We start from the raw sequence: 15,201 nt of genomic DNA on the forward strand, positions 1-15,201 counted from the left end.
TGTGCCGTTCTATATCCCGCCAGCGTTTGGAAATGACATGGGAAAAAGCTACGTGCATTTGTTCCAGACATCTGGCAGATTAACAGTCTTTGTTATTTATCGCGACAAATCCCTTAAATTGGCTCCAGATCAGGTCTTTTGGATTCCTACTGTAATGCTACAGAGGAAACGTAAAATTGCAGAAATTTGTATGGTGTACTTGATGCGGTGAGAATGACTGTTGCAACATATTTCTGTGACACTTTCCACTTTGGCTCGTGTAAGACTACATATGTGGTATGAAACACTGGACGTAGTCCAAATGAAGAGTATTTGGTTTTTCATTTTAGTCCTAAAAAATTAAATTATGTTTCCTTAATTTAAGCAAACTTCATTAACAATCTTTCATAAAAGATCGATAATTAAGAATTTATATTTGAAATGAAAACAGGAATTTCGCGTGCAATATGTAATTACACACAAGAAAAGTGCATATTCATAAAAATGATGAATTTTACAATTACGAGATGTAGGTATTTCAAACTGAGCAAATAAGGATGATCAGTGCGAGACTTGAACCAGCGATCCCGTAACTGCACGCTACAGATTCCGCTCACATACAGTGTGCATTTGCAACTCAACTGTAAAACTTTAAATCCTATTTTTCCTGTAAATTTATGAAAAACTTTAAGAACAACCCACTTCTTGGCAGTTTTTAACCGAGATCCATACGTGTGCTTCACTACGGAGCAGGAAGCAGCCTCAGTCACTTTCATATTGCGTATTAACAGCACGACAATCAGAGGACAACAGTACAGAGATTGTGGCTGTACACGATTTTTGAAACAAAAACTACATAGCTAAAGCGCGATTATGAAAAACGTTGATGAAATCAGCCTATTAAAAAACATGATTCTGTAGCACCACATCTCAAATACTTCGATTGCCCGTTGTTCGGATTTTCCCACAGTCCATGTTTCATTACCTCACAACGCTGTGATAGAAATTTACAGTCTCAGAAATACCTTCATCAAATTAAGACTTAAGTTTGATACTAATAGACTTCTCTCTGTAGGAATGCCCTTTTTGCCAGTGCTACCCTTTTTCTGTCCTCCTTCCACCCTGTGTTACTGTGCTTTCTGAATTAACAGAATTCCTTCGCTTCGTCTCCTTAGTGGTCCCATATTTTGGTGCTACGTTTATCGCCGTTTCATTTCTTCTTTTATTACTTCTTTCTCCTGATTATTCTCAATCCATAACATGCGCTCATTAGACTTCATTTCATTCAACGAATTTTATAATTCAAGTTTACTGATGATAGCAGTATCATCAGAAAATCTTATTACTGATACTCTTTCAACCCTAACTTTAATTCCACTCCTCAACTTTTATTTCCGTCTTAGTTTTTTCGATGTATAGATGGAGCAGAAGGGGTGAACGACTACATTCCTCTTCTCTATCCCTTCCAATCCGAGAACTTTGTTCTTTATCTCTCAGTATTATTTTTCCTACATAATTTTCCAGCAATTTTCTGCTAAGAATGTCACATCTGTATGCCAAGTTGAACAGTCCAAATTCTCCCGCGAAACTCGCCCTTCTAGAGAGAATCAAGAACGCTTGAAAAAAGTTTTTGCTTATTTATGCTCCTCTAGTTTGCAATTACTTAAATAGCTGCCTTTAGGGAATTGAACATGTAAGGCTACTTTGTGTACATTTCGCCATAGCTCGTACTAATTGTTCATTCTAAGAAAAATCATGGCCCCTTGGCGGACAGGGGTAGCTGTTTCGACTGAAGTCGGTCTCTCAGTTAGCTTTCTCAGTTCGACCAAGCTAGTGAGCTTTATGTAGCAGACGACAACGTACTCTGTGCATCTTTATGCGGAATTGTGCTTTTATCACAAACACTGGTAAGTGTATGTCATTTATAGATGATCGTAATCACAGGTCGACGTCAACACGATAATATGGCTACAGCGATGTGAATACTAGAAAACACCTTTGAAAGCTGATGTTGGCAGCGAGTGGAAACAAGTGAATATCGATTGTAAGTTAAGACACAGTCTTCGGCTCATGTCACAAGAATTTTCTCGAAGTGAAGAACTGATACCGTGGCTGACGAAATAAGGCGACTACGGTTCAAAATACCCTCTTTTAAGCACACAATAGTTTTCTGCGAATCTGATCGAGAAGAAAGTGTGTGGAGACAGCGAAGTAGGGAGTTTAAGGTGGGTAAAAGGCGAGGACGAGCTCTGAGGGCTGGGCTCATTAGCCGAGGCTCATCGCATCGCGCCGAGGGTGCTCGTAGCCTCGAGGATCGAGCGGGTCCTTGGCCGAGAGGCCGCCCGTTAAGCCTCAGCTCAGCTGAAGAAACAGTCGCCACTAGCCCCTCCACGTGCACTTCCACCACATTCTAAACAACAAATACTTAACTTGCCGATGAGCTGCATAATCGGTTCATCTATAGCATTGGTTCCCAACCTTTCTTAGACCATTTACCCCAGAGTGTAATCAGACATTAGCTAACACCCCCCCCCCCCCCCATCGGCACCTGTTGCCCCCCACCCCTCCCCCACATTATCACCTAACTAAACTGTACAATGAGAGACTTTGCTTGGAACACTTACTTTTAAAGTAAGTCCTCCTCAGATAAGAAAGCCAGCTATCCACAGTGAGGGCAGGCACTTGTTACAAAACATACTTCCTCTCTGCATTACTCCTCTCCATTGTGACACTCGCTCAACCCCATGTAAAATCAACCAAGTTAAAATGTGTGCACTGTACCGTCCATAAATCACTTCATTGCTGCACTCCTGACATCTGAACGGGCAGAAATTGGAAGATTCCAGGCTTTTAATTCTTTGTATCTCACCGCAGCCACTAACAACAACAACAACAATGTGCAGCACTATAGTAGCCCTTATGTAGTTACTGCTGTGCCGCGCTGTCAATTCATTTATCTGTTTCGAAGCGAGTACTGAAGCAATTTCTGGAAACTGCAGATATTATCTACAACTTGGAGAAACATTATCTTGGGATATTTAGCATTTGTTACGTATATATCTCAATTTTATCATCAGAGACGTAAGGGACGAAACAACATATGTATGTAGTGAGTTGACTATGTGAGGAACCTGTAACCTGCACCGCATTAATGCTACCAAAATGAGAAGAACTAATTTTTGATAACTTAGATAAATCAGTATTACAGTCTTACAAAATTTTGATAATAGTGACCTTTTGAAAATAATTTAATTTCGTGACAAACAGAAACGAAACTTTTAGTTTTTGACCCTCAGGAAATTTCCATATTACCCCTCAAGGTGTAATTACCCCCAGGTTGGGGACCCCTGACCTATGCTCTAGAAGACGAAACAAGAGCCCTGACGACTGACAAGCTTTTAAGCGCGAAGTGCAAGAGGCTGCCGTCACAGCATTGCCTGATGCCAGTCGCCGGCAACAAGTTGCGATGGAAACTTAAACTAGACTGCGTTACGCGACTTTTAGTAGGCGCGTGAAGCAGCCCCGTCAAGCACACTTCAGCTATCAAGGTACTTCTTTAGTACTAAGGGGGCCAACTCCCCTCAGTGTCCACCATTATAAATATTAATCCGCGAAGTAGTATAGATAGTTCGAATTCCCTGTCCGACAGATCTGTTTTCTTGCAACAATCGATACCATTCTCGGTAGTCTTTTCTGTTCGTGTACTACGAAAAGAGGACTCTTTGGCTGTAGGTAATGCGAGGAACGGAGAAAAAAGCCATAGCTTATGCGTCACGAGAGGTTGTACGAAGGGTAATGTTTCCTCGGTCAGTATTGGCAACCAACGGAAGGGATCACCTCGCACCGATCAGCAGCTGTGGTATAAATAAGGCACGGAAATAACACCGACGCGCGGAGAAGGATAATACAAGGCGATTTTTTCCACCATGTAAGAACTCTAGAGATTGAGCGATGAGAGGACACGGAACAAAAAAGGTCTAACGAACGTATGTCCATAAATGTGTGGTTTCTATGCTAGTGACAATTTATTGAATCATACAATGTTACAGAGACTGCGGTCTAATACGCGCTGTACCATGCAGCCACAGTTACAGTACATGCTGAAAATGGTTTTCATCTGCCTCACCGCATGCGTGTAGGCGCCGTAGCATGTTCTGTCTCTCACGTTCACATTGGCCAGGCTGCATCTGAACAGTGTCAAAGGCAGCATGAATACGCTGCTCCACTGTCTCCACATCTGGAATGGGCTCTACTTACAAGATACCTTTGAGATGGCCTCATAACCAGAAATCGCACGAGTTGAGTCCGGTGAATGAACAGGCCATGCAACTGGGCCCCATCGTCCGATTCATCGACCAGACGTGATTGAGATGCGTCCGGACGTTAACGGTGAAGTGGGCGGAGATCCATGATGTAGCAGCAACAAACCCTTCGAATCATCAAGGGCACTTCTTCCAGCAGGTGAGGCAAAAAATGGTTCAAATGGCTCTGAGCACTATGCGACTCAACTTCTGGGGTTATCAGTCGCCTAGAACTTAGAACTAATTAAACCTAACTAACCTACGGACGTCACACACATCCATGCCCGAGGCAGGATTCGAACCTGCGACCGTAGCGGTTGCTCGGTTCCAGACTGTAGTGCTCAGAACCGCACGGCCACTCCGGCCGGCGGTGAGGCAGTCACCCGCATGAAACGCTGACAGTTCTGGCCTGTTAGACGATGTGGAAGGATGACTGGTCCCAAAATACGGTCGCCAAATATCCCGGCTCACAAATTTCGGCTGCGCCGATGCCGGTGATTCGCTGTCACCATATATGGGGGTTCTGCATACTATCCCGACAGATGAATTATGAAAGTTGAAGATACCACTCCGCGTAAATGTGGCCTCATCTGTGAATAGGATGGATGAAGAAACCACTGACAAAACTGCTCCCGATGTGGGAAGTACTTCGCCTGTAAGCCCTGCACACGCTGCAAGTGATTATAGGTAGTACCAATTGTCATGGAGAACGTTCCTCACAATCGTCTGTCTTACCTTGTATTGGCGGGCCAACTGCCTGGTAATGACACTGCAGTCGTCTTCACGTTTTCCTCCAAGTCTAGTGTCCGAACATTACGGGTACGTCCTTCATGATTACCTGAAACAACCCTGTCTCTGGCAAACGGCGAAACACTGTTGAAAACATTGAACGCTCTGGTTGCTGTAGGCGGGGACAGGTCTCATACAACCTTGCTCTCGATTCGAATACGGAACCACTGTGTACAACGCTGTATCACATCCACTACTTGCAGAGGCAACACGAGAAGTGAATCTGACACAACGTTACGAATTATCGCAGAAGAGGGCGCTAGGGCATGACGTATGAGGAACAATACCACCCTCTAGGAGAAAACCAAGCATACTGTAACTTGACTGCATGGTACAGCGCGCATTAAACCACAGTCTCTGAAACAAAGTACGATTGAATAAATGGTTTCTAGGATAGGGAACCCTGCATTTCCGGACATGAAGTTCATCGGACGTTTTTTGCTCCGTATCCTCTCATCGATCAATCCCTAGAGTTTGTACGCGTTCCAAAAATCACCGTGTAAGGACATTTGTGTCTAAACATACTCGTTGAATTATTTACTTATCAGCTGACCCACAGAAGCTTAGTGTGTGCTGTGTAAGCGTGACTTCAGCATCGCTCATATGGGCAATCCCGACAGCAGCCAACATTCTTTCATAGAAGTTCATAATCTAAACGAAAAGGAAGTGAAGGCGTCCTCAAATTTACTCAAATACTTCTGTAATGGCAGCAAGGTCATTACCAACGTTGCAGGTGAGCTAGAAATAGTTTTCACACTTTAAAACATATTATCAGTTACAGATGTACAGACTGTGGAAATAAATTATCGAAGGATGTTTTCCATGATTCTAATTTGGCTAAGATTATGACTATCGTCGAATTAAGCAGAAGCAATACCGAAAAAGGTTTTCGCGCCAAAAAGTGTTCAGAACTGCATTGATGCTTTAAAGATGCAGCTAAATCAAGAAACTTTTTCCTCTACTGCAGCCGATGCCACTAACCACAAAAACAAGATGTTCTCTAAGGTTGTAAGGTATTCTGATCCTGAAGATACTGTAAGAAATAGACTTCACTGAACTGGCTGATGAGACAACTAATGATGTTCTCAGTCTGATAAAGTTTTCACTGAATTTTCGCAATTAAGATGTAAACAACCGCAATACATACTGTGTAGATAACAGAAATTTAAATTATAGGAAGCATAAGTCTGTGTTGAAGCTGCTTCAAGAAGAGAAGCATTTGGTGAAACCAAATTCTCAGATTACATACTGCATTAGATGTAGATACGGAAACGCTGCTCTTGAAAATATATGGACATTTGTCTTTGCCACTCATTCCAAGAAAATGCGATGTAGTTGTAGAGTTGAAATTTATTAAGATCAAATCTCCCTTAAACTCATGGTCAGATGTTAGTCATTCTCCTTAAAACCATGATCAAATTTTAGAAGCCCTAGCTAGTACCCCCTTTTCTCCCAATATTAATATTAACGCCTAACTACGCTTTGGAATGAAAAATAATTTTCTTTCAACAATAACTGGTTCTTACGTTAACAATTTTTGTAGAACGATGTAGCAACTCTCAGTGCATAGTAAGTGCTTGCTATCTATATCAGGAAAGGAAGCTCTCCACATTGCGGGTAGATATTTGTTACAAAGACGCGTCACCTACACCAACTCTCACCTCAGCGACACTTTAGTTATCCACACCCTGCACTCCCATTTAAAGTCAAAGTTAAAAGTCGTGCACTATAGTTACTATCAATCACTAGATAGCTGGAATCTTCACTTATGAACTGGCATAAATTGGAAGACTTCATGTTGCCAATGCTTTGTGTCTACAAATAATAATAATAATAATAATAATAATAATAATGCTACTTTGTAGATCCTACATCAGTGTGATAACCACTATATATTTATACACACAACCCTGTGAATGTATTTTCATGAGATGGTGAAACATATGTTTTAATTTCGCTGTCACAGGTGCACGCTTTGAAGCGTATGTGCAGTAAGGAATACGTGGGGAACAGGGCATATCATGTTCCTACATTCTTTTCACAAGCTGTACTCTCCTCCACATCGTTAATGCAAATATTTGAAAAACTTAATTAATGATAATTTATTCGTAACAGATACGAAACAGTGATAATTGTAACGAGACTTTAAAAATAAATTTTGTTATCGAAACAACTGAACGCTTTTGATTTTGAACTTCAGGGGGGTATCCATCTCCTGGTGTGGAACCACTGGACTACTGTTACCATCGGGGAAGTTATGGCGGTGTTCACTTATGATCGATCTCGCCTCAACAACTGCAGCCGGGTGAAACGCTATGAAAGAACCATGAGAAAAGCTGGCTAGGCCCAGTTTAGAATAATGTGGTGACTGACACTAGCTCTTTTTCATCTCATCCATTAGGGACACTAAACAATAGCGGGTGCTTTTAATTAATAGTGCCACCGGGTCGTTTCAAAATTCTTATTCTTTCATTAGGTAGCTTCCGAACCACTGAAGACTTATCTTCAGATAGCTGGTAAATACAGCCAGCACTTCACATTTTATACAAGGTGCAGATGGGATTGAAGCGCTGCGATTCCAGTGACTAAATGCAGCTGGTATAAATGTGAAGTGCCAAGTGTAGACACCAACCGTCTGAAGATAAGGTTTCAGTGGCTCTAACGATAGCTAATGGAAGAATAAATGCTGTTAAAAAGCATTATAAAGCCACTGGTCGGAGTATAAAAGTATCCAATATGACAACTGTTATAGCGGAGCCCTATCATTATAGTTCTTCCACGTCAGGAGTCTTATTACAGACAGCTGCGGAAGGCAATTGCGGCCACAAAAGCAATTATTGTATTTTGTTTTCCTGATGTGCTGTTTCTCAGTACACTACTTTAATTTTACAGGGCGATGTCGGAAGCTGGTGGCAAAACTGAGTCGTAAAGTGATGAAGCTATTACGATGTTGCTACGCAAACCGTTACTGTAGGTTAAACGGATTTTGAATCTCAGTCTCTGGGGAAGCCATTCTGGACTCCGCGTGTTGTGGTAACGATGATACTGCTCCCTTCCAAGGCTGTCCGTCAATTTTAGATTTCGTACTGCTTATTCTGGTACGGAATAACAAACATAGATTTAGTGCCTGATTATTTTTAAGTTCAGAGTTTGGAAGTGTTGAAACAGACGATCATTTTAAGTATCCTGGAGAAACTGTGCAGCTAAAAGCTAATGAAACAATCTAAAAACAACGGATGGTACAAGACTGCTGTTGAACATGACTGGCAAGCTACAACTGTGTTGCGGAGCAGGATCGATCCCTACCTTTCGGCTGCAGCGCACTACAAACAAGGACGCCATATGGGATGACGTAACTCTTCCGATTGGCAGAGGATAAAGTGACTGACAGCTAATTTTTTAAAGGGCAGTTACCTCAGCAAAAAGCTATCGGAATGATCTCGCTTGGCTTCTGTTCACATTTTCTTTGTGCTCTTTGTTCGTCTGAATGGCGAGTAGTACCACATTTATAATCATTCTCAGAAGTGCGATTATACGGGGTACCAAACAGAATTTGTGACTGGACTTTTTGGTACGGAGGACGACACATGTTATCTTGGATAGAGTGTCATTGTCGGACGTATAATTAACTTCGGTGTATCCCAGGGAAGTGTGTTGAGACCTTTTTGCTCATGTTGTATATTAATTCAAATGGCTCTGAGCACTATGGGACTTAAAATCTGAGGCCATCAGTCCCCTAGAACTTAGAACTACTTAAACCTAACTAACCTAAGGACATCACACACCTCCACGCCCGAGGCAGGATTCGAACCTGCGACCGTAGCGGTCACGCGGTTCCAGACTGAAGCGCCTAGAACAGCACGGCCACACCGGCCGGCTGTATATTAATTACGTCGCGGACAAAATTAATAGTAACCTCAGACTTTTTGCAAATGACAGTTGTCTGTAATAAAATGCTGCCTGAAAGAAGCTACATAAATATTCAGTCAGATCTCGATAAGGTTTCAATGTGGTGCAACGATTGACAACTTGTTTCACACATTCAGAAACTTAAAACTGTGCGCTTCGCAAGCAATATCGTAGGACTATAATGTCAATGACTCACAGTCAGAATCGGCCAACTCCTACAAACACCTGCGTGTAATACTTTGTAGGGATATGAAATGGAATGATCTCTCACATGCTCAGTCGTGGGTAAAGCAGGTGGTACACTTCAGTTTATTGACAGAATACTGGGAAAATGCAATCAGTCTACAAAGGAGATTGGTTATGAATCACTCGTGCGAGCCACTCTGGAATGTGTGTGGGACCACTATCAAATTAACAGGGCTTATTTAATGTGCACACTCATCTCGAGGCAGGTGAAAATTCCTGACCCCACCGTGAATCGAACCCAGGACAACGTGCTCGGGAAGCGAGAACGCGACTGCGAGACCACGAGTCGCGGACGGAAAGAGATAAAGCGCTAATAACTAGTACAATGGGACGTACCCTCTGCCATGAACTTCACAGTGGTTTGCGGAGTATATACAGGGTGTTTCAAAAATGACCGGTATATTTGAAACGGCAATAAAAACTAAACGAGCAGCGATAGAAATACACCGTTTGTTGCAATATGCTTGGGACAACAGTACATTTTCAGGCAGACAAACTTTCAAAACTACAGTAGTTACAATTTTCAACAACAGATGGCGCTGCAAGTGATGTGAAAGATATAGAAGACAACGCAGTCTGTGGGTGCGCCATTCTGTACGTCGTCTTTCTGCTGTAAGCGTGTGCTGTTCACAACGTGCAAGTGTGCTGTAGACAACATGGTTTATTCCTTAGAACAGAGGATTTTTCTGGTGTTGGAATTCCACCGCCTAGAACACAGTGTTGTTGCAACAAGACGAAGTTTTCAACGGAGGTTTAATGTAACCAAAGGACCGAAAAGCGATACAATAGAGGATCAGTTTGAAAAATTTCAACAGACTGGGAACGTGACGGATGAACATGCTGGAAAGGTAGGGCGACCGCGTACGGCAACCACAGAGGGCAACGCGCAGCTAGTGCAGCAGGTGATCCAACAGCGGCCTCGGGTTTCCGTTCGCCGTGTTGCAGCTGCGGTCCAAATGACGCCAACGTCCACGTATCGTCTCATGCGCCAGAGTTTACACCTCTATCCATACAAAATTCAAACGCGGCAACCCCTCAGCGCCGCTACCGTTGCTGCACGAGAGACATTAGCAAACGATGTAGTGCACAGGATTGATGACGGCGATATGCATGTGGGCAGCATTTGGTTTACGGACGAAGCTTATTTTTACCTGGATGGCTTCGTCAATAAACAGAACTGGCGCATGTGGGGAACCGAAAAGCCCCATGTTGCAGTCCCATCGTCCCTGCATCCTCAAAAAGTACTGGTCTGGGCCGCCATTTCTTCCAAAGGAATCATTGGCCCATTTTTCAGATCCGAAACGATTACTGCATCACGCTATCTGGACATTCTTCGTGAATTTGTGGCGGTACAAACTGCCTTAGATGACACTGCGAACACCTCGTGGTTTATGCAAGATGATGCCCGGCCACATCGCACGGCCGACGTCTTTAATTTCCTGAATGAATATTTCGATGATCGTGTGATTGCTTTGGGCTATCCGAAACATACAGGAGGCGGCGTGGATTGGCCTCCCTATTCGCCAGACATGAACCCCTGTGACTTCTTTCTGTGGGGACACTTGAAAGACCAGGTGTACCGCCAGAATCCAGAAACAATTGAACAGCTGAAGCAGTACATCTCATCTGCATGTGAAGCCATTCCGCCAGACACGTTGTCAAAGGTTTCGGGTAATTTCATTCAGAGACTACGCCATATTATTGCTACGCATGGTGGATATGTGGAAAATATCGTACTATAGAGTTTCCCAGACCGCAGCGCCATCTGTTGTTGAAAATTGTAACTACTGTAATTTCGAAAGTTTGTCTGCCTGAAAATGTACTGTTGTCCCAAGCATATTGCAACAAACGGTGTATTTCTATCGCTGCTCGTTTAGTTTTTATTGCCGTTTCAAATATACCGGTCATTTTCGAAACACCCTGTACGTAGATGTAGATTTAACTCCACTTCGTATGAAGCCAGCAGTGGGAAGAAGCATAAAAACGATAGGGTTACTGCGGGCCTGCAAAGCAAAATCAATACCGCACGTTAACTGGCGCGTGTGAATATAATCAGAGGGCAGCATAGCTGTTCGCTGACGTAGCCACACATCGTGATCGGCAACTGCGAACCGACAGCGCCGCTCTCTACCATGCTCAACACTGCTCGAATGTCAGTAACTCGATATTGTGAACCCCCACATACGTGTATTCAACGATATTGCACGACTTGTCCCTAGTTGCGACTTATATACAGCCTTTGGGATATTACGGAAGTAACATTCTTCCCGCCTTAGCAAAGAAATAGTAATGCCCCATTCCTGGAAGATTAACTCCCATGAATAAAACACGGTTTCAAATTGTGATTACTTTATAAAGGAGTTAATGTGCTAAATATTCGACGTTAAGCGTCTGAGCGTCAAAAAGTTTAGAAAACCTTTGAAATTAATGTAAAGTTTGCTGGAAGTTGCGACGTTCACATTCCCAAAGACTGGATGAATACAGTCCTGGTATTTGCGCGGCGTTATTTATGCAGCCTCAGGACAAAACACCGTTTCTAGCTGCAATACTTATCTTATTGTGTTAAACTTATAATATACCTCTTAATGAGCAGATTGTGATGCGAAATACCGAAAATCAAATTTTTCTTGCCCTCGGAAGCCGATAGACTGAAAACTCGCAACTCGTATGAGACTTACGTAGACGTACCACCTCCACACTGGAGTAAGTGCCTTGAAAGGTTTAATGAAGGACATAAACCTAGCTGTTGGATAAGGTTTCTAAAGGTATTCGATAAATAAAAAGTCGTTAGTATTGTTAGTCAGTCAAACGAATAACAGGTTGGATTGACGGGAGCCTACTTCCAAACACGAATAAAAATAAATAAAAAAAAGACGCAGCCTACTTCCCCAAGAATTCTGCTCGTTCAATAACCAACACAGTACAATTTTCGAGAAACTGCGCGTATGAAGGCGTGTTGACAGTCCATCTACGAATCACTTCGTTTCTGCAGATACTGAAGATTCCAGCACTGCCTTTTTTAAGAAATCCTATGAATGAGTACACGGGCATATCTCTCACAGGCAAACCAATGCAGTAAAGCGGCAAGGTAGATAGAAGAATACCCGAGAAAAGCTCTTGATACTGTGCGCCCAGACATGTATCGGATGAAAAGTATTGTCTTTGTCGGTAACGCCCTTTTTCTACTGATCAATGCAGGCACGAATCACAACTCGACGGACAGTTTCGATATGCCAGCACCGCACTTCCCTCTCCATATCCTTTGGAGATCCAGCATTTCTCGCAAGAAGACTGCAGAATAAATTCTGTTCTGTTTGGAAAAAGGATAAAATGCAAACCTGTAGCTCTAACAGCAGGCCGCAAGTCGTGCCTGGCTAGTTCAGTCGCAAAACTACCGTGACAATTTTACTGTTCTGAAGACAAAAACTAAAAGGATTATATGGGCTGATTGAGGTTTAATGGTATGTCATCGACGTCATTAGAGGCGGCACATTTTCATATAGGACACGAAGGTGGAAGGAAATTGGCCGTGTCCTTTTTGAAGAACTACATCGCGAAATTTGCCTTAATCCACTAGTGAAGAGATTATATACGAAAGAGTAGGTGCATGTATGGATGTGACTTAAGCACGCGTATTCTCTGAAAACAGCACTTAACAGTAGAATATTTGCTGTTCGTCAACTACCGTTGACTGACGAAATAGAATGTCAATTGTGCCTCACTGTCGTTTGCACTTGCGAAGACTCCATTCTCATCCGTTTATTGAAAGGTACTGACGACATGTTTCGGATGTTTCATCGCTCTCTGAAATTTAAAACCGGATGCTTCACTTCCGAAACAGATTGTTGATTAATTGCTTGACAAATATTCCTGCGTCTCGGTTATTGCTAACCTCCATCTGTTTTCGCCAGCAGCAATTTCAAAGCGCCATAAACTTTAAATCAAAGTTGCACATTGAGATTTCAGACAGACATCCCCCTCAGGTCATCAGTACAGGTGTCCTCGTTTTAGGGTACCACCTTACGGCAAAAATGAAAGCCGATTAAAGTACTTTTAAAATAGTGGTGCACGTCATTATCATGCAGTGTTCCATAAATATGTAGATCAACAGCCAACAATCGAGTACTGCTCTTCAGACAACCACCTCCCTCGCACCTCGCAGTAAGACCTAGCTGTCGTGTAAGTTCCAAACGCAGCGATGACTACAAATCCCGTGCGCAGCGGAATGAGTCATAGATATTTGTAGACTAAAATCCAACGAGATGTCTTAAGGATGCAAACGGTAACGTTTCAGCACAATCGACAAATCATACCGTTTGTACGCGTTATAACTAGAATTACACAACATTCGGCCCATAAGCATATCGCTGGCGCGTATTCAGAAGTATTAAAGTGAGACCAATGTCCTTCATGGTGGGTTTTCGCTATAGAAGACTGTTTTAATCCCGCAATACTGACGGTAGACATTTATCTGATAACGATACAATACGATACTCTCTGAACACCTGCTTCTGCTTTTCCTAGTCACTTTTTAACTCGAGCCCTTGCTTGTCATAGGCGACTGGAAACTATACTGAAGTGAGAGTGCAAAGGGCACTTCAATATATTTAAATCAGAAATAGTATTTTTTTTAATAGGGCAAGAGACTAGGTACTGCTCTCTGGAATCCCACACATTTGGGGATCCCAGTTAATACAATTGTAATTTTCAGAAAATCATTACATGATAACAGAGTTTCAGTTCCATTCAGATAAGACTGTATGGCATGGGAAGTCTGTGATACATCGAAATGTATAACGCTTGGGCAAGCCAGTGATTTTTGTTGCGCTTTTTTTTATTGTCACTAGTAGAACTGAAACAACCACAGTGTCCAATGCCACTTCCAAAATCACATTCAGAACAATAAAGGCAGTAATATATATATATATATATATATATATATATATATATATATATATATATATATATATATATATATATATATATATATATATATATATATATATATGTGTGTGTGGTGGGACAGGCACCAGGCTAGTTATTTTTTATGCACAGATCATTCATATTTCAGTTGAGGTATTTTTATACGATACTGTAGATCCCACAAAACTCAAAAGGGGAGAGTGAAAAACAACACAACAGCTTGTTTGTTAAAAATTGCTATCACAATTAGGAACTCATTTTGAAGTTTCTGTGCTTGTAAAATGCAATGATCTGCAGGGACTGGCATGTCTCCATTAGGTTGATGATAACCTGAAGTTTTATGCAAATTTCAATCAAGTCCAAAAATGAAGGTAATTTTGTGCTTGTGGATCCCATAGCTTACAACCAAGATTATTTGCCTTACAAAGGTGAAAATTCTGGCCAATTTATGAAGTATGTGTAATGATTGTATGACATAATTATACTCTGCATCTACACTTTCAATTTGTTTCCTATGACAGATCTCTATCTTACAATTTTATGATGATTACATGCTTATGGTTCAACTTTTGTAACAACATTACGAACCAAAGCTCAGACTTTTCTAAGTTCACGAAAATAGATTTCCATGTACAAATGTGAAGAAAGCCAAGTATGCCACAAATCATCGCCACCCATCAGTCCTTTGACATCTACTTCTAGATAAATGCCTCCTCTAACAATTTCCATGCAATGAAGCTTTCAGCTGTATACATGGAGCATAAATTCATGAAACAAGTGTTACTTGAAATTTCTTTCTTTCACTTGGCAGAAGTTACCACAAGAACTGAACAACTCTCTTTAAAATAATGTATGAAGTATCAGCTAATCTCTTAACAGAGATATCTAACAGTAAATTTTTTGGAAAGTGCTTTTTCAAGCAAATTATTTTGAGTAACAGTCAAGGCAAAGTTTGTTAACAGAGTTTCTCTAGTTAGCTTTAACTTTCTGAGCTGTCATACTTCTTTTTAATTTTAGATCAGCTACATTATAATGCATATTTAAATTCTGGAAC

At 41.8% G+C, this 15,201-nt stretch overlaps 2 protein-coding genes across 4 annotated transcripts in view; one reads left to right on the plus strand and one right to left on the minus strand.

The window, feature by feature from the left end:
• The window catches only part of LOC126416230 (reticulon-1-like), a 427,388-nt gene that overhangs the window by 409,928 nt on the left and 2,259 nt on the right, over positions 1–15,201 (minus strand). The gene's annotated exons all lie outside the window — the stretch shown is intronic.
• Positions 1–15,201, plus strand: part of LOC126416231 (serine palmitoyltransferase 2) — a 475,563-nt gene that overhangs the window by 363,515 nt on the left and 96,847 nt on the right. The gene's annotated exons all lie outside the window — the stretch shown is intronic.

The sequence above is a fragment of the Schistocerca serialis genome, chromosome 8 (assembly GCF_023864345.2).
Source record: "Schistocerca serialis cubense isolate TAMUIC-IGC-003099 chromosome 8, iqSchSeri2.2, whole genome shotgun sequence".
Taxonomy (NCBI): domain Eukaryota; kingdom Metazoa; phylum Arthropoda; class Insecta; order Orthoptera; family Acrididae; genus Schistocerca; species Schistocerca serialis.